Here is a 20,690-nt window from a genome sequence, read left to right on the forward strand (position 1 = left end):
GAATTCCAGACACTTAACAAGACTCTGCCTACATACTTCTTGGAAGACTAATCTCAAATTGCAGTAATGCTTAAACTGAAACACCACAGTGAGAATTGTCATTAAAATTATTTTTCTTCATTGGCATTACCTTGTTGGTGGACCTTACAGTGCCAATCCTCCCCTCAAAGAAAGCCTGCTGCTTCTTATGGAAAGAAAACAGACAGACGAACTGTACTGTTATGAAACTCTCTGTTGAGCATGCAGTGTTTGACGTACTTAATTGGTTGCTTATTGTTTGCATTAGCTAAATTGTATGGTACACAGAGTACATGCATCCCTGAGTACAAACTGTGAACAGTCATATCCAAGTCACAGGCAGTCTTCTTTTCAATCACAGAGTGAGGAGTTTTCCCAGATGGCACATCCTTCACCAAAGAACTTCACAGACTGACCACCAGCAACAGTGGGAGGGCGGATTTGTAAGTAGATGGGACCAAGACAGCAGCCATCACAGACTGATAATCTGAAGAGGCAGGTAGATGCTTTGAACCAGCTGGAAACTTGCTGCCTTTCTCTGATTAGAATGGTTAGCTACTCACTTCCTCCATCTCTTTGTTTCCCACCTTCCCCCTTATTTCCTCACAGCTTGTTCATTCTGTGCTGTCTTTCCTTTGTCAGTTTCAGCTGGGGTGATGTGCATATTCCCCAGTTTTTCCTGTCTACCCCTTTTCTCTGTTACTGACTGCTCTGCCTTTCCCTGGACTGTGTATCATTTCAGATGTTGCAGGCCTCCAATCTGCCATCATGCTTTTGCTAGTTTATGCACTCTTAGTTTTATCACTCCTCTGCTCACACTGAGAAAAAAAAAAAGCATACAGGAGCAAGCAAATTAACAATTTTAGCTTCTTATTTATTTCTGGTTTTGTTTCTGAATTCTTTATTTATCTCCTATTTTTTAGCATAAAGGACAAACTACATTGGAGACACATAAAATGTTATGTTTTGGCATTAAATCACTCACAAAAGCTATTTGTTGTTCCATATAATCTTCTGACATTCATAAAATACCTTAAACAAAACTCAGTCCCTTCCTTCTTACATCACACCTGCTTACTTCTCAAGCAAACAAATTGTATTTCCAATGGTCCTAAGTGAATAACTTCTTTGGCACAAACAAAGGGCAAATACAAAGGTACGAGATTACAGTTGATGAGGCTGTAAGAAGTAGTAATTCAGGGAAATAAGGCAAGGTAGAAAAAGAAGGCAGAGATGTGCAAGCAGGTGAGGTGCATACTTTATTTGAACAAGCTCATCTAAATGTAATAGTCTCTGAAAGTCTTAAAAATGAGTTTCCAGAGGCAAGATTTTTGCTTGGTTCTGACCAAAGCAACCCGAAATGTTGTTTTTTAGAAATGTTATTTTCCCAACAAGATTAAAAATAGAAGAACAAATTGTTTCAGGGAATTCTCCACTGAATTATGCCTCATACTTTGTTATTCTGGTGAAGGCAGTTATAGGAAAAGAAAAAAAATTTTTTTTTTCACCCCAAGAAGACTTAATACTTTGAACTAAAGAGGAAGAATATTTCCTACAAATATCTAGCTTATGAAATGCTCAACTTAGACTCTAATACTGAAAGCTTTTCACAAGAGCCACAGCTTCTTTTAAGCTGACCTGTTCCTACAAATTGCTCCTGAAATTTGAAGTTGCTACTACAAGGGGTGGATGAAAAGAAGACCTCAGTAACAGATGGTGCAACCTTTGCTTTCCAGGCTTGAATTTTACTGCTAAGACTTTTGACTTCCATAGCTGTCACTTCCCACCTGAGCTGTGAGCTTGAGTCTGGGTTTCACTCTGGCAGAAGCTCCAGAGTTGGCAAGATGGGTAATGAAGACAGAACCGTGAGCTTGGTGATTTTGCAAGATTTCTTAGGTTTTTTTTTGTGTGTTTTTTTTTAATATCAAAACTTTTCAGATATGTACCATGCTGGTCATTTCTACAAGAAATAAATAATAATAATAATAATAATAATAATAATAGTAATAATAATAGCCAAACCACCCACTCTCTCTCCCCATGCTTTTAAGGGCGCAGAGAACCAAGTCTACTGCTTTGTCAAGACACAACTTCTCCCACTGTATGATTTTCCTTTGGTAGACATAGATGACTAAGAAGGATTCAGCAAGAAATGCGATTAGATTGTCAATAACAGACTTCATCAATAGGAAATAAAGGTGCAAATACTTTATTGAGGTTATTTTTGCCTGCTTTCAACAATCCACAGAAAAACAATGTGTTATTGGTGATTTGATTTACCGACCTACTTTGCAATATTCTGCAGAAAGCTGCCTGTAGATGTTGAATTAGATTCTTTCAGGTGATTATTTCAGGTGATTCTTTCAGGCTTTTCTTCTTGTGCGCATAAACATTTAAATATGATACTGATGCACACACACAAAATCTGATTCAACACTAATTGGTGGCAAAACTTTATTAATGCAAGATCTGGTCTTTGCAAATTGGTAGAAGTGTCTGCAAACAAGGAAGATGTCATAAGCAAAAAGCAGTAAAAGACTTAGCAGTGGATAAAACTACAGCTATCTTTAGACTTCTCCTTTTAAAGCTTATGTGGGCTTTAAAATGTGATGGAAGCTGCAGTCCCTTGCCTTACATCTACCTAAGAAAGCTGTTAGCTCCAACCTCCATGCCTAAGTATCCTTTAACCTGTGATACGATTTCCCTAAGATTACATCTGAGGGACAGGGACTCACTGCTATTGTTATTTTACTGAAGGAGAACTGAACTACAAAGAAGTTGAGTAACTTCTCCATGGGCCTGCAGGGAGTTTCTATCATGGTAGATATTTGAAGCTAGGCTTAGTGCTTTAAATACTAGGTCATGTTTCTCCTGCTGGACTCAGAGTTACCACATCTTCACAGCTGTGTGGGCTGAAGAAATCACTGTATTTGTCCCTGGAGCAGTGCATGACAGAAGTGTTCCAACTAACACTGGAGGCAGGAAGCAAAATAAAAATCTATCAAATGCATAGCATAGCAGGCAAAATAATTAAATAAAAGAATGCTTTTTAAATTCATGCCCATAACAGTAATTTCAGGTATTGCTTAGAGCAGTAGTTCACACTGGATATGACAGGAACAAAAGATAACATTGGAAATGTGATTTTTAAGTAGATTATGTACCCTTCAGCATGCCAGTACTATTGTACTGTTCAGTTTTTCCAGTGATGCTTTCCAGGAAGTGTCTATCCAAATCAGTGCATTCACTCAGCATTCTGTTCAGAGAACCTTTCATAGGCTGGTCTTGCTTCCTGCCAGAATCAAGCATTGCAACAGCTCCACTACAAACACCTCTTAGATTTTTTAATTTCAAAAGAACAATAAATAAATAAAATCCTCTTTCACACAGCTCAGCTTTTCAGTCTCAAGTCCTCATCCTTCTTCATAAAGTCAGAAGTTAAATGTCTCCCCTTCTTCTGACTTGGAAGCCTATTTAAATGCAGAAGCTTGAACTTGGGTGTCAGGGCTGTGTCCTAATATCTGTATATAATTTCTTTATGAAGCAGGACCATGTGCTCCTCTAGACCTAAGTAAGGCTGATAGACTCTCATACGTCACCTGGGCCATCATATAAGCTCTTCTGCAAACACAGGCTCTTGTGTCTCATTTGGAAGGCTCCATGGGATATCATACCCGTCACCTCAAAATGTGTACCAATGCACTACAACAAGTTTGACAAAAATCAAAGAAAGTAAAGCAAGATGTTAAAGTGCTGCACAATGGATCAGATCCAGAGTATGAAGTTTTTTCTAAACTAGTGAAGTAAGGTCTGTGGTCTCATTATTTGACTGTTGCCTCTGCTATATTTTTCTGTTTTCTTTCTGTAAATAGAAGGATGCTACTAGCAGCCATATAACTCATTCTGGTTTATGACCTAGTGGAAGAAGTCAGCTGTAATACTTTATAGCACCAAAGCAGAATATTTTTGCATGTGGTTCTGTTACACTGATTATCCGCACTATAAGAACCATAAATCAATATCTAGTACAACTTAAAACATTTCAAGGTAAACAATTACACATTATTTCTCTCTGCAAAGAGATAAAAAGAAGTCAGAAATGCCTCTGCATTTGATCTGCAAGGCATTTAATTTTAGCATCAATAAACATAAAAGAATTTCCTTAATTTATTTCTTCTGATTTATATAACTCTGTGTGTGTGTGCGCATATATGTATATATTATATATAGAACACGTATTTGAACAAGAAATACAGTTTTATTTTCTTTCACTGACATCTATGAGAGAAGATATTTGCCAGGGAAAAGTGGTAAGGTAACAGTCTGAAATAAAGCATGAAGACTAAAAGTTTTGAAAATAGGTAACTTCTGGTAAGGTCATTTTAGATTAGAAGAGACAGCCTACCTTCCCAAAGCCTCCTGAGGCTCAATGTAAAACAAATAATTTCCATGAAGCAACCAGGCAATTATCACTTGCAATGCCATCTCTCCAACCATGGTTATATGTACAAAGTCAGAATTCATCTACAGTGCAGTCATGAAGTCAGGATTGCATTAGCTATAGATATGGTAGAAGTAAAGATGGGTATCAGTTGATGTCCTAGGTTACTGAAATGAGGCTACAGCAAGGGTCAAATGTTACAAAGGCACAGAACCATAGAATCATAGAATGCTTTGGGTTGTAAGGGACCTTCAAAGGCCACCTAGTCCAACTCCCCTGCAATGAGGAAGGGACATCTTCAACTCGATCAGGTTGCCTAGAACCACATCCACCCTGGCCTTGAATGTCTCCAGGAATGGTGCATCTATCACCTCTCTGGGCAACCTGCTCCAGTGCTTCACCACCCTTACTGTAAGAAATTTCTTCCATGTATCCAGCCTGAATCTCCCCTCTTTTAGTTTAAAACCATCACCCCTCATCCTGTCACAACAGGACCTGCTAAGTCTTTCCCCATCTTTCTTTTAAAGAACTGAAAGGCTCCAATAAGGTCTCCCCGGAGTCTTCTCTTCTCCAGGCTGAATAACCGCAGCTCTCTGTTGTTCCTCACAGGAGAGGATCTCCATCCCTGTGATCATTTTTGTGGACCTCCTCTGGACTCTCTCCAGCAGGTCCATATCTTTCCTGTACTGAGGCCTCCAGAGCTGGATGCGCTGATACAGCCCAAGATATGATTGCCCTTGTGGGATGCAAGCACACATTGACAGCTCATGTCCAATCTTTCATCCAGCATCCCCAAGTACTTCTTCTCTGGGGTACTCTCAATCCCTTCATTCCCCAGCCTGCACTGATGCTAGGGGTTGCCCCAGCTGAGGTGCATGACCTTGCAGTTGGCCTTGTTGAAACCTCATAAGGTTCTCTTGGGCCCACCCCATGAGCTTGTCTGAGTCACTCTGGATGGCATGTATGTGGCAGCTACATGTATTGTAACATCTTCTAAAACATCACCTTTTGCTTTGCTTGCCCCAGAGAGCAAAGAGCTTGATATAACATGTAAATGACAGGTTACATATGATTTAAGCATATACACAGCTGAGCATGTGAGATAAAAACATCTACTTAGCAAGTGATTTATGTTTCAAGACATATTTAGGTTTTGCAAGGAGAAATGAGAAGGTTCCCCAGAAAACATGCAATTGTGTTATTTTTGTAATAAATTCTTAATTCATTTTTTTTTCCCAGAGAGAATTCAGAACCTTGCAGGACTGTTTGTGGGTCAGAAATGGCCTCTTAATGGGCAAGCAGACCAAATAACATACCAGCCATGAGGGCAGCTGCCACTCCCAGCTATTCACCTCTTTGGTAGCCTGGAAAATAGCAGTTTTGTTGAGGCTTTCTTGGCTTTTACATATGCTTTAGTAAACAGCGAATGACAACTTCAAGCTGTTTACCCAGAATAGCCAAATGGTGTCTGTCACAATAGTGGGAAATACTATATTACCTTATTAAGTTATCATTTCTGTTAACAAACTCATGTCCTGGTTGCAGTAAACAGCAGTGCAGGAAGAGTAGAAATCAGCAGAAAATATGGAAAAAAATATATCTTATTACCTAGAAAAGGTTAACACCGACCAGTGAAGGCCATGCAGTTAATTGGGTATTGGAAGTGAGTAGTTAGAAAATGGAAGAGCAAATTAAAAAAGGAAACAATTCAATCAACATTAGCATTCTGTAGAAAGATTTCTAGTAACCTGAAGAAATGTTGCCCCTATGGGGTGAGCTCCTACAGACTTGGAATGAAAAACTGTTGCATCGGGACTATGGAAATGCTTCCATGTTACTTGTGCAAAAAGTATTCATTAGTCTGGAAAAAAACCCCAACCAAACAGCAGGAATGAATATTGATCTGTAGGGTATTCCACAAAGACAAAAATGCCCCTTTTCAATGTGTGTGAGCCGCTACCAAAGCTTTGTAAGAGAAACTGAGAGGTATTAATAGAACGTTGGGCACTGATCACAGGCATGAACCTGATGATGAAATACAGGGAAGCATTCCAGTTTTGTGGGGAAGAGAAAGACGTATGAAAACCTGTTAGGGCTACCTTGTTTTCCTGCCAGGGCCAGCTAACAAGCCATGAACCACAGCTACAGCAATGTAACTAAAAGAGACTGAGCACTGGATGCTTAGCTCTTGATCAGTCTGGGGACAGAGCCAGGATATGAAATTGAGAAGAGAGGGAGAATAGAGTGCAGTGCACTACAGCTTCAGATTTTCAAGTAACAGCAGGAGATTTTGGAAGTCTGCTAGTATTAGAAGATTGATAGCATAAACTACAAGAAAGCTGGAATCCTGATAGTTATGGTGCATTTTTTTGAAGTACAAAGCTGAGACGTGCTCTAATGTGTTGCCACATTTCAGATTTTAATAAAAGCCATTGGTTTCTGTGGTTTCAAATTCCCTTCTTTCCCTTCCCCATTTCTAATTAATTTTGAACATATTCCGGATTTCCTGGAAAGTAGCGTTTTCCTACCACACTGATGCTTACACAAAGACAGGAAGGAGAGAGCTATGCTTGTATTAAGCAATGCTAACAACATTTGAGGCATTGAAGGAGGCCACTAACACTCATTTTCTGGGAAGTGGTAGAGAGGAAGGTCTCACCATTTTTCAGTGAATCAAGAAACAAGTCTGGTAAAGTTCCATGTAAAAGGAAATCATCAGAGATTTGGGAACTCTCAGCTCCCTAGGCCTGAGCCACATCCCTGTTCCATGTTGGGGCAATGATGATGTTGTTAGCCATCTGTGTGTGGCAGAGGAGCTGCAGGGAAATCCTTCCTCAGGCCCTGGTCTGGACAGCTGGAGGAACATGATTCAAAAAGGCAGGAATATGTCATCTAGTCACAGCTTGAAATGCCAGGCAACAGTCACAGCAGAACAAGCTCTGTGTCTGACAATACCAGGAGTGCTCTTCTGATATCCCAAAAACACTTCACTCGCCATCCTACTCGGAAGTGAGTTTTTCAGCACTACAACACTACTTAAAAATAGTTTGACTGACAAACATCTGCATTCAGCACAAGAGATGCAGACTTCAGAAACTGACTATGCCGCTAGAGAAAGTGTCTGTTTTTGCAGACAGAGATCAAGAGAGACTGCATGTATATGTGTATGCCTCACCTACAGAGTCACAAACATTTCAGGATTATACTGAAACCTCACACATAAGACCAACAAAGAGGGGAACTCCAGATGAGGAACAGCAACAGTTGTATGGCAGGATTTATCTCACCTATCTTTAGACATGCAGAGCGTAGGCGTCTCCATCTGAGCTAGCCAGCCGGTGCTCCTGTTATAGCCAATGGAGAGAAATACGCACTTTCAGCGCCTGATTTATCTGCTTTATTTTAGATTACATCTACATTACAAAGAGATGACATGCATCCTAGAAATGCCAGTTTCTTTATATAGGCTGTGAAAGGACCTTGAGGTGACTAACTTAATAAACATAAATTTGAATGTTCACTAAACCAAGAAGTAAAAAAGTGCAACACCCCCCCCCCCTTTTTTTTTTTGCAGGGTTTTGTTCATTCATTTGGTCTGGTTTGTTTTGGTTTTTCTTTTAATGCTACCCTTTTTTTTTTGTTCAGTTACAGCATGGTCCCATAAAATAACATGGTGCATGTGACAAGGCCTGTGAGGCCACAACTGTCTTAAATCATGTTGCTACAGAACTGTTCTGTGTCATGAAACCATGACTGTGATCTTAATCCTACATGGGGATTTAGATACAACCTTTACAAATTGAAAATGAGGTAGATTAGCCCATCAAACAAGGCAGAGGTTTGTTTAGCTCAACATGAATGGATTTGGGAATCTACACCCGTTACCTAAGTGGTTATCCAACTGACCACCATATCCCTAGGGCCAAGTAGCTGGTCTGGTTTAAAATGGGTATCTGGCTAATAAATGCATTATTTGTATTTTTCTAACAGTGATAGCTATGGATGTAAAACATCTGAAAAAATGGAAAAAAGTTCTTATCCCTAATTATTTTGTTCTGTTAAAGCAGACCAACATGAATCCTCCCACGCATGTAGCATGAGAGATACCTGTGAGCAACTCAACATAAATTTCAGTGCTTCCTTTTCCCATAGGAGGATTAAAATGCTCAGTTAGTGGCCTTCAGCTTTCTTGTGTGGTTTTTGTTCCTCCTCCCTCAGGGAGACTTTTGATACGCTTGGTTAGGCAAGCAAGGTAAATGTTGCTTGCCTGCCCACTGACAGCCCTTCCTGCCCTGCCCATCCAGCACCATCCATCAGCTGATCTGTGATACGTGGTGCATTGCAAAGCCAACACACGGCAGAATGTGCCTTGTGCTTCTTCATTTACAATCTGTATTGTGGGGCAGATACAGGAGCTCGTTCCCTCTAGCTACTTATTAGCAGATTTACTCATCTTGTTTCTAAATTAAACCTATGATAAGGTGCATGCAGTAGCAATGTAATTGCAAAACTAGAGAAACACCAGAAAATCCTCATTATTCAGTACTTTGTTTCCACTCTCACACATTAAAAGTTACTTCTCCCTGGATATTTTTTCTGCCTTTCAGTATCACAGGTTCAATGCCCAAGACATAATTATTTATGAGAGAAAGGCCAGGGTCTGAGCCTAAAGCAGAGGAAGAACAAGTTTTGACTGGTGATGCACCTTATCTGGATGGCAAATAATTTTAAGAGGTTTCTTTCTTCTGTTTTCCCTCAGTTTTGTCTCCCTTTTCTTATGGTAAGAGTCGGTGCCCCACCAGTTGGGCCAGTTTGTCTTTTTTTTTTTTACATGACTTACCTGTAAAACAGTCTTCTGGAAAGATTCAGCTTAAAAGCATCATTTACACCCCTTCCTTATTGCAGAGCTGCTGTAAAAACAATATGTAAGTACTTCCTGATTCTCCAGGTCTGTGATGAGCAAGGCCAAAGTCGCTCTAGTAAACGCAACCAGCCATCATTTTAACCAGCCATTATTTTAGCTATAAACTGAACACATCTTAGAACCAAATGATAACTGCAGGCTCCTGCAATGTTGTTTTACAAAATCATTTTACTGTCTACTACATCTGAAATAGTTTTTTGTTTTTTTTTTAATAACATGATTTAAAACCTGCTTGAGGTGCATCAAGTGAATAATAGGCTAGAAGCCAAAATATGCCAAAGGTATTAAAATTTACATTAAACAGAGGTTTGCAGGAAGCTCTGGACTATAAAATGTTTCTGATTAAAGTGTGGTTCTGGGTTGAAAAGTGTGTATGAAAATATGAAATACGGCACCTGTTTGATGTTTGCTCTAGAGATTAAGAATTTTAACCATAGCCTTCTCCCTGTTTCTGCTGCAAAGCTTTCTCAGGTACAGAAAAGTAATTTGATTTTCTTTGCATTCCTGTATTGTTACAATTATGAATGCATTGTTAAATGCAGGGCTTGATCTGTCCTCTGAATTGCTGTTGTTTGTTTGTACTACTTGCAAGTACTGTGTACTTATTAGCACCTTGATTGCGTGCTAATAATCAAGGATCAGGTTTTCATTGTTCCAGTATCTGCCTGGGAGACCTCAGGTTTAAATAAACAATATAAATATGGGAAAAACAGAAGCATGAGAAAATGGAATGATTTGCTTTGTGTCTTGCAAGGGGGGCAGAAGGTCCAAAGTAGGAGTAACAATCAGGTCTCCTGCCTCCAGCTCTAGGACTTACTCACTGGAAAATATTATCTTCTGAGTATATCTAACAACATATAGTCCTTGACCAAAGCAGTTTACAATAAGCACAATATGAAAGCAAAACCCGGAGGCTGGGGGGAAGAACTAAGGCTGCAATGAGGTACATTACCTAGCAATTTGCTTAAAGTGTCTTTGTGTTGTTTCCTATAATTTCTTATTCTTTTCTTTTTCCTATCTCCTTCTCACCTCCTGTTTTCCAGTGGCACAGTCTCTCCCATTCCCTTGAGATCATCTAACTTACCTGTAAGGCAGCGCAACCTGCCAAGATGGCAGAAATTTATTCTCCACAGACTGCTTTCTAGCCAGGAGGGTGAGTGAGCTGTCTCACTGAGGGGGTAGGGAAACATCAACCTTGGTACAAGAGATGTGTGGAAGAGCAGAAGAGCCTAGAAAAACTGGCAATGAAAAGCTGTTAGAGCAGCTCCATCTTCCTTGTCAAACACCACCAAAATTATGGCATTAATTAATTTTTACTTCTCTGGTATTGCTATTATTAATGATGATTACGATTGCTCAGGAGAGCAAAGAGAACACCCAGCTGTCCCTCCTGACATCTATCATTAGCTTTGGAGAAATCCCTCTCTTGAGAATTATCACTGCTAGTGATGGTATGAGAGCAAGAAAAGAACCAGGCTTTATTTCCAGTCCCAGGTGAGTTTTGTAGAGATGGAAGTTCGTTAAACCACTTTGTGAAAGGAGCCTATTTCATCCTGAAGTCATTCAGACATGCAGCTATTGAACCCTAAGGTACGACTGCTGTCGTTTTTCAAAATGTAAGTATTTCTCTAGGTATCTGCACCTATTCTGAAGTATTCTAGTTTGGGGAAACTCATGCTCAACAAAATGGATATTGGCTGGTTTGGACTATTATCAGTGTTGTTATCCTCAGATTTAACTTGCTGTTTAAGAAAGCAAGGGTAAAAACTGGCCTGCTTAGAAGGCAACTGGGAAACTTTATTGAAGTGACAAACTGTGTGACAGCTAAGGAAATAGGCTTTTATGCACAGGGAAACAAGTGTTAAAGTCAAAATCACACAAGGCTTATTAAAATCGTATTGAGTGTTGGCAGTGAGTAAGTGCAGATGGCTTTCTGAAAGCAGCTTCCTGATGGTTAAAAGAATAGAAAAGAAAAAAAAACCAAAAACAATTAACAAATTGCAATGATTGTTGAGGTAGAGATGTGGGAAGATGGACAAAAGAAATTACTGAGTGTCAGGGCAAATTTGCTAGTTGGCAATGATGTTGCTTAGAAATGATGTAGGTGAATGCACATTTTCAAGTTCTCAGCTGCCGGCTGCCAAGAATGAAAGTCGCACATCTGGCTAATAAAATGGATTTGTTCTTGATTATTCAGTTTCTAGTGGTGTTAGCTAAAGATTTAAAATTCTGGAAGAAAGGAAAAAAAGGTTTTATCCCCAAGGACTCTCTTCTATAACACAGACAAACATCGATCTTCCTACATCCATGTAATATCCATCAGCAGTTCCTTGTAAATGTCGATGCTTCCTTAGAAAGGTTTTGACGTAGGAGGATTGGAGTGCCTCTTTATGGCCTCCAGCTTTCTTGTGTTTTTGTTCTTGTCCCTACTCCCCCAGTGAGATTTTTGATACACTCTTTTGCTCTGGCCAATGAGGAATGAATTCTTCATCTGTCTCCTGCAGGCCCTTGCTGCCCTGCCCATCCAGCACCATCCATCTGTGATACCCTGAGCAGTGGAAAGCTGACATGGTCTAGGTACCACGTGGCTGGTATTCCAGATAAATGTGTGGGGCAAGATAAAACTGGGAGGATAAGGTGCATGGGGTTGAGGAGCTAGGGTAAAGTGTGTGAAGAGAAGGAAAAGAGGGGCTGGGATTCTTAAAAGTTGCACAAAAGTATTGGAGATCAAGGTGATAACACTGGGGTGAAGGCCCTGGCTTAAATCTGGAAGACATTTGGTAAAGGAATATATGTAAATGAAATTGTTCAGCATAGGGTTTGACAGTTCATTTGGACACAGTGCAGCTCATTTACTTTTTAAAGAATTATATAGGGCCAAATCTCAAATGTCTCTTGAACTATTGGCTCTCTTTAGAGGTCCAGCCTCATTCCTTATTCCCATTTTGGATTCCAGTTTCTGATTCCCAGTGATATAACACTTGCATGCTTATGCAGGTCAGTTGACTCTTCTTTCATTGAAATGAACTTGTTCCCCTCCCCCCCCAGCATGTTCTTTATTCTTTCATACCCAAACAGTTGACTCTGGCTGCCTATTTATCACTCTTGAGACCCTGAAGTCAGGGTATTGTGAATCCCACAGTTGTCAATAAAGTCACTCATGTATCTGTGAACTACTTTTTGTTTCCTCTCACAGGGTCTGGCATTCACTATTTACTTAATACCATTTTTAGTGAGGTTGGAAGTTGAACAGTTTTACTGCTGCTGGGCTGCAGCCAACGATGCTTCCATCTCAGTTGGGAAAAGAAAAACCTAGAAAGTATAGTAAATGTGTTTTTACTTAACTTCTCTATGTCCATCACAGCTGTTGCATTTACAGAATAGCACATGGCCACAATGACTCCTGGGCCACATGTGACTCACAAAGAGCTCCAGTATGATTTCCAAACTGGGGATGCATTTCATGACCCAGGGCTGTACTTGTGTAATCCCCATCTCTGTCTCAGAGGGGAAGCAAGTTAAAAGAACTGTTGAAATTGAGATACTGGGATGTCTTGGGTCGCACTTGTATGACCAACCCAGGTGAATCTTGGAGTAGAAAAGTGAGAAGGGTGACTGTTCCATGTATGTGACATATATTACATGGCTGTTGGTATGTACTTTAATAAACTTCTAATATTATTTATGAAACTTTTTTAAGGTTTTTGTTGTGTAGCCTACGCCGTCAGGAAAGTTTGTAGTTACAGTTGGGTGGGTGAAGGACATATAGTAATGCAAACATGTTTTGTAAGGGACTCCAGGGCAGTAGTTTGGAATTTATCTTAATTTTGGCTTCGATTCATCTTTCCTGGCTTAGGGCTTAGTAAGTAAACAAGATTTCTTTGTACCATACCAACTTAGTGGAGAAAGATAGGGACATTCAGAGGGCCATGGAGTATGTTTATGATCTGAATTTCCCTCTGAGATAATTCATCCATGAATAAGGTGGCTATAGTTACAACCGCCATGCTTCGCCAGGTGTGAAGCCTGAGATCGTAAGGGGGACACTTTCATCTTCAATAAACTTCTTTAGTCATGAAGAATGCTGTGATCAAACCAGCGAAAGTAAAGACTTCAAAGAATTACTGAGTATAGCATGGTCTATCATAATATAACATAAGTAGTAAGATTTCTTCTAGCATGTTGACCATTAAAAGTGTCATTGGTGAACATGATCAGCTTTAGGGTAATCCTTCACTCCAATGTTCAGTGTGTACGGAAAAAGAGGAAATTTACACAATGTTCAGTGTGTATGTAAATAAGTCCCTCCTAGGGTGTTTGGTCTTCATTCTTTTCTCTAATATGCAGTATTTACAACAATACCCAGTTGGTTCATTTGAGTGGAATTAATTCCTGTACATGAATTCTAGGATCAGTGATTTGATGCTGTAGGGGTGCATTCTCCACACCCCCCTCATCTCAGTTGCTCTACAGTCTCAGGAATTGCTGTCAGGCCTTGGCATTTGTGTAATGAGTTGGGCGGTAAAGTGTTCCTTGAACTGCACCAGGAACTCTTGCATGGCTAAGAAGGGAGGGACTGATTGTACCAGGGACTCCTGTTTCCTGTCTAAGGTGGGAAGCAGTAATGGAGATAATCAGTCATCCCTTGACAGCCTCAGAACATTCCTTCCCTTGATCGTAGCCCAACTGGAATGGCACCATTGTTACTGGAGTTTTGAAAATTTTCTAGTGGTTAACGACTTGGGTTGTGGCCAGGACGGAAATTTTCTAACGATTAAAGCCAATCATACTGTGGGCCATAATTAGAGGTCCTAAGTGAGGCCCTTTGAGCAGTCCTGATGTGCAGTGGACTGTGACCAGCATCTCCCTCTGAGTGGGATGCCTCTCAGAGCTCACAAACTCTCAAGTTTGCAGTAATAGTAGCACTGTTGCTGAAAGCTGAAGATAACACCTGGGCTGAAGACTCCCCACTCCTTAAGACTCCACCTTTGCCCATTGAGAAATGCCCAGACATTTGACGTGAATATTTCACTGAACTTGGGGAATTTTTAACAGTTATACCTTTATATGTCTTTATGCCTGTGTGTGCTTGTGTGTGCGCAAATTGATATAGCAGGTGTAGTAAATCCTACTGACTCACTCTGTAAATGTTAAGATCCATCTTAAAACTGCAGACTGCTGCTAGGCAAAAGCCTGTGGTGAATTGGTGCACTTGTAACCCTTAAGATATAAACTGTTGACCAAGTCTAGGACTCGGACTAGACTTAGCCACACCTTGGCTCCACCAGGAGTTCAGAAAGCAAGGGAGTCTATTCTGAACCTTGTGTGACACAACAGGAGAATTTCCTTATTCCCTGTGCTTCTTCTATTAGACATAAATTGTTGTCCAAGTCTTAGACTAAGAATGAACCTAGCTGCACCTAAGCTCCATCAAGAATTTAGAAAGCAAAGGTATTCACTCTGAATCTCATGACTCAAAGGGAGATTCTCCCTTACACTTTTGTGTCTTTGGTCTCTTGACAATACTTTTGATGGTGATTCTTTGAGGAACCTTAAATCATTCATTTTGCAAGAAATGCCCTTAAAAAGCAGGGAGCGTGCTATTAACGTCTGCGGTGGATGGGGAAAAGAATGACCTGAAAAGGGGCTCGAAGGGTTGAGATAACAACAGATCTGACCGGATTAATCGTCACTCGTCACAATGCTGATTTATTGGCTCTCAGAGTTGTTCCTCTTGATCTCACAGCTTCAGAATGTAGTACATTACTTAGAGCCGGTATTCGCTGTGTTAGTGTTTATCAAGTGTGGGGCTTGGGCTAAGGTTCTTGTCTCACTGTGCTTTATGGCCATGACTTGTAATACAGGCGGGCTCCAGCAGCAGGGCGGGACAGACTTGTACTGGCCGTCCGGCTGCTCTTCACCGTCATGGCCCTCGCCCTACTCTCCATCTTCGTGAGGCTGGGGGGAGCCGAGGGGGAGCGGCCCCGGGAGCCGGCGGCAGCCGAAGCAGCTCAGGAGAGCGGCCCCGGGGACCAAGCGGCGGCGGGAGCGGGGCCGGAGGCTGCCGGTGGAGGAGGTCGGGGCGGTCGAGGGGAGGAAGGAGGCGGCTGCCGAGCAGCGGGAGAAGGCGGCGGAGGAGCCGAGCCCCGCGGCCGAGCCCAGCCCCGCGACGGCCGAGAGTGTTGCCCGGAAGCCGCCCGCCGAGCCCCAGGAGGATGCAGGAGAGCACGCAGCATTTCCCAGCAAGGCAGAGGAGGAAGAGCTGGACTCAGAAAAAGAGAAGCTGGTGGTGGGAGAGCCGGCAAGCACAGCAGCTACACCAGCCCCAGTGACAAGTACAGCAGCATCAACTGAGAGTTCTGAAGGTTTTGAATGGCCTTTGGGTGTCCTTGGGACCTGCCTGCTGATTGTGATGGGGATCAGCATGTTGGCACACACACAGACTGTGTTCTACCCACAACCGTTTTGTCTGATCTCAAGAGTTAAGCAGAGTCAGGTTTGGGTCTTGTCTGGGGTTAGACGAAGATATAGGAGGTCCAAGAGATTTTCCCCAAGTCTGGACAGCCAGGAGTGGCAGGGTGTGTGGGACAGTATGGGCAAGTATCTAGTCCACTGGGCCCCTCCAGTGCTTTGGAAGCGTCGGAGATGGAAGGCAGCTGTATGGAGTCCCCAGCAACAAGCTGCAGAAACTGCTTAAGGGGACAGTGAATTATTTTAAGCCTGGTGGGCCCATGGCACTTCAGGCCATCAGAGCAGAGATGCAACACAGAGATGGACTCATGATGGAGGGGTGGACTTAGCAATGGACACTATTGCCCAGATTATTCACGAGTGTGAACACTGCACACAGTCTCTCCTGCTCTGGAAGACTGGTACAAGAGATGGAGACTGACATCATGGACCAGATGGACTCAGCAGCTTTATAGGGACTGGTCCATGCACTAAGATAAGAGTGATGGTATATTGAAAATGTGGGATCTGAGCATGATGTGAATGGTATGGAATAACGGGTACTGCAGTAGCAGTCAATTTTTCTCCTTAGTTGCTGGTGCAGCGCTGTGTTCTAACTTTCAGCTTGGGAACAGAGCTGATAACAAGGATGTTTTGGTTTGGCCAAGGACTTTGTGAGCCTCATGCTCTGCCAGGGAGGAGGGGAAGCCAGGAGGAAGCAGAGACAGGACACCTGACCCAAACTGACCAAAGAGGTATTCCATACCACCGCACGTCATGACCAGGATGTAACTGGGAGTTAGCCGGAAGGGCTGGGAGACTGCAGGGTTGGAGGAGGTATCGGTCGGTGCTTGGTCGGGCTGGGGGGGCGAATGATCGGTCAGCTGGTGCTGAGGTGCTGTATTCTCTTCCCTTGTTATTTCCTTTATCATTGTTATTATTGGTGGTAGCAGCAGTGATTTGTGTTATACCTTAGTTACTAAACTGTTCTTATCTCAACCCGTGGGAGTTGCATTCTTTTTGATTCTCCTCTCTGTCCCTCCGGGAGTAGGGGGAGGGAAAGAAGGGGGGGAGTGAGTGAACGAGTTACCTGACTGGTTTTAAACCACAACACCTGAAAATCTTCAAAAGGTCCTGATGAACAGAGGAGAGAGATCCCTCTTTAAGATGTTGTAAACTGAAGAAACAGAATGAGCAAACTGTGTCAGAGCACCCAACTGGCACATGAATGGTTGCACTGAGTAAAGCAATGCCTTGAACAAACTTCAGCATACTTCCTATTGGACTCAAGGTACTGGCAACTAAAGCAGCTGTTTGCATAAGGTGTCCAAGTCAGGGAGTGTAAAATGTGTGCTTGTAACTACGGTATTATGGAAAATACAGAGGGGAAGATAATTCGGCAGGTACATAACATAAAAGAGTAAATTGCTGTGCAAAGAAACACCATAATCTTCTTTATGCTTTCATGCCATAAAGATTTACAAGCTTCAGGTGGTGGGCAGCAAATGTAGTGGCAAGAGTGGGCAGTACCAGGAGGATGCCAAGAAGAGTCAATGGGCAGGAGAAGTAGCAAACAAACAAGACTGCTCAACAACAGCTTAAACCAGAGAGGTAAGTGAGGACCTCCCTGCCTGGTACCAGGCCTATCAGTCGCTTCATCTGGTGTATGAACTCCTCTGGTGTGAATGTTTTTTAGGGTCCAACTCCCATTTGGAATCTTCTTAGGCTGCCTTGTTGGGAGGAGTGGGAAAGGGATTGTGACAGTTGCCCATCTGTGTACAACCACTGGTGAGAGGCTAGGTCACGTTACTGGCAGTATATCTTGGAGGTATCAAGCCACAGGCCAGAAAGGACAGGTGAATCTTAAGGGGACTGTAGCTCTCCATGAACACTGCTTTATACAGCACAGGAAGTCTGAGTAATGTGACACAATTACAGCCACACAACTGTGTTTCAATTACAGCCATACGACTGTGTTTCCCCGTTTTCCACATTAGGCCCTCTAGACTCATTGACTCTTGATTTATTACCTCATCCTTCCAAGCTAGTTCCTTTTCCTATGGATAAAGCTTTGGGGCTTAACACTTTTTGGATCAAGTGTTGTCAGAGGTTAGATATAGTTCAACAGTCAGTAGACCATGATACTCTGTTTTCCACGTGAGAATTGGAGCCAGTTTTGCCTAAGTTTTTAACAACCCCTACTCTTGGTATGTAATCCTCTTTGCTGCTTAGAAGTACCTTGCAGAGGAATTACATACTCGTGCCTTGAGAAGCTGCCAGAGGTAATGTGTCTTTTGTTGTGCTTCTGGTGATAACAAAATTAAGCAGGAATATCATAAACTTCTTACTTAATATTCTATTACACCTCATAAAAACAATACCACCTCAGACATTACAGTATCTTTCTTATTTTATTAAGTTGTTTGGCAGCTAAGGAGCTCTAATTCACAATCCTCCCTAAATTTTAGATGCAGTGTTTAAAGAGGCTATTTACCTGGATGTTCATCCCTTTCCTTTATGGTTTGCCAAAGGGGCAGAATGGGTGCTATGTAGCAAAGATGAAAATGGGTAGCATTCTCATTAGCTACTACAATTCACGTCTGATTTAGTTACATAACCTAAAAATCAATGGCAGTTTAAGTTAATTCACTGGCTGTGAACTGCAGCAGTTAAAACATCTGATTCACTGTCCCTGGTGGATTGTGCTGTGGCAGCTGAAGAAGTTACTGCTCTAGCTGTGGGGGAAGTCACCTCTCTAGCCTATTGCAGTTAAATGTGACAAGGAAAATGAATCAAAACTGTAAGGCACTTTCCTCTGGTCTGGGGAGAGGTTTTTTTACAGGCTTTCTATTATAAAGTAAGTTTTGTGTATACTTTGCAGGCAGTTTAATACCAGGTTCCATTCAGTGTCAGCCACTCAGTATTCACAGTTCCTTTTGCCTCTGCTGATCAAATTTTACTGGAATGAAAGTTTCATCCAACTCCACATAGATGTTTATGACCTGTGTTCCTAGTGAATGAAAGTGTTTGCAGCTTTTGTGCATACCCACCTACCTTGCTGAGTTCCACCATTGTTCGAAACACTTGGCTTCCTCCTGAGCACACAATTTATTCAAAGAAAATAGGTGAGCTAGTTGAACATTAATTTGAACAGCTGATACAGCAGGCAGTGAAGTGGGTGTATGCATGTCTTAACATAAAAAGACATCAAACATGCATCTGTGCAGACTGGATCACCAGGAGACCAGCATGAGAATTCAGACGTTTTCGTCACAGACACGGCTTCCCATTCTTTTCCTTCATTGCAGCACTCTTTAATTCAACCTTAGCAATTTTAGTAATTGGGTTGCTTTTGCCACCTAAGTGACTGTGATGCAGTGACAGTGTGGTAGAATTTGTGTTTCATGGTAAATCTTACACGTCTCTGGGATCTGTTATCTGAAACTGCTTTTTGGGACACACTGGATAACTATTATGTCCATGCTCCTGGAAAGATGAAAGCATTTATTCTCTGGCCTCTGAAAAAAATCATAGCTACAGGCACTCGTTAATTTTTCTTGCATAATTTGGCTTGTTGCTGAAGCTGGAATATGTATGGCTGTTGAGGTCTTCCTGTGTTTTTGCAAGCACAAGCACCTGCTATGTTGCTTTTACTCTTTGCATCATGTCAGAGTGCCTGGAAGGGCAGTAGAATAGGTTTCATCTAACCTAATCCTCTGAGCCACTCATCTAGGCTCTTTTAAAGTCAGTGGTGAGAAACAGACACTTTCAATGTGTGATTCATCTCATCCTAATATAGATACCCAAAATAGGTCAAGTGTATGCATTCTAGAAATGCCTGAAGTTAGATAAGCTGAATCTCTTCCCAAGTGTCCCAAGAACTGCAGTCAATTGCAGTTCTGCTGGGGAAACTGCTATTTATTTCCCTGGTGTTGCTGATCATAACATTGGGTGTCATAGCTATCTGTCGTAGATTCCTCAAAGCTGTCTCCATGCTAATACACTGGAATGCTGTGCATCTGTTTGGATTTCCATGCATCCTAGCAGTCTCTGTTACTGGTGAAACTGATATTTTTCCTTTGTAAATTGATCTGAGATTATGCTCCCAAATGTTTAAAACTACTCAGTGCTGTGCAAGATAAAGGAAACTACCCATTCACTTCTCCTGTAATTCCTGACTTTGGCAACAACAGCACAGAGAAGGGTCATTTTTAACTTAATTGAAGGCATGTGAGAACAATGCTTTAGTATGTGTAAGTAGGCAGTTTGGCTAAGTGCAGTTTAGCTAAGTTTAGCAGCCATACCTCCTTTTCCCACTCACTTATTATTCCTGTATCTTCTTTCTCATAATAGAACTGAAGGTATGAGACAGCAGTGTGCTTGGTGAATTGTTTTTACCTATTTCCAGGTAAAATATATTCAGAAGACGTCCCAACCTTTGAATAGAACTTGCTATGAGAATGCTGCAATATATTGCCAGGATACATTTTTTGTTTTCTTTATGAGTCTATTGTATGAATTGCTTGTTCCCTACATAGTGTCAATATGTTCATTAATTCATTTGTTTCAGTGGGGCTTTCTGTACTACCTTTTTCCTGGAACTGTCTCCTTGGGGTAGGCTGTTTCAAAGGGCTCCAATCAGTGCAGCAGTGGTCTGTGATGCTCCAAACAAGGAAATCCTGTTGGTGGTACCACCAAAACTGCCAGTTTCCACTTGCCTGGACTATTCCAGCTGACATAAAACCATATTCAGACAATCTATGGGACATATTTGTACCTCTATGAAAAACCAGACTCACCTTACACTGTGGTGAACCTTAGGCCATAACTCAAATAACTACCAACTGAATGGTACGC

At 41.7% G+C, this 20,690-nt stretch overlaps 1 long non-coding RNA gene across 1 annotated transcript in view; it reads right to left on the minus strand.

The window, feature by feature from the left end:
- Window positions 1-249: 249 nt before the first annotated feature.
- Window positions 250-20,690, minus strand: part of LOC134171711 (uncharacterized) — a 42,353-nt gene continuing 21,912 nt past the window's right edge. The window contains exon 3 of the long non-coding RNA XR_009967709.1: window positions 250-836. This is a non-coding gene — a long non-coding RNA (uncharacterized LOC134171711). The remainder of the gene's footprint in view (window positions 837-20,690) is intronic.

This window comes from Pezoporus occidentalis, unplaced genomic scaffold (genome assembly GCF_034315485.1).
Source record: "Pezoporus occidentalis ecotype Australia unplaced genomic scaffold, CSIRO_AGI_Poc_V1 ctg42, whole genome shotgun sequence".
Lineage (NCBI taxonomy): Eukaryota > Metazoa > Chordata > Aves > Psittaciformes > Psittacidae > Pezoporus > Pezoporus occidentalis.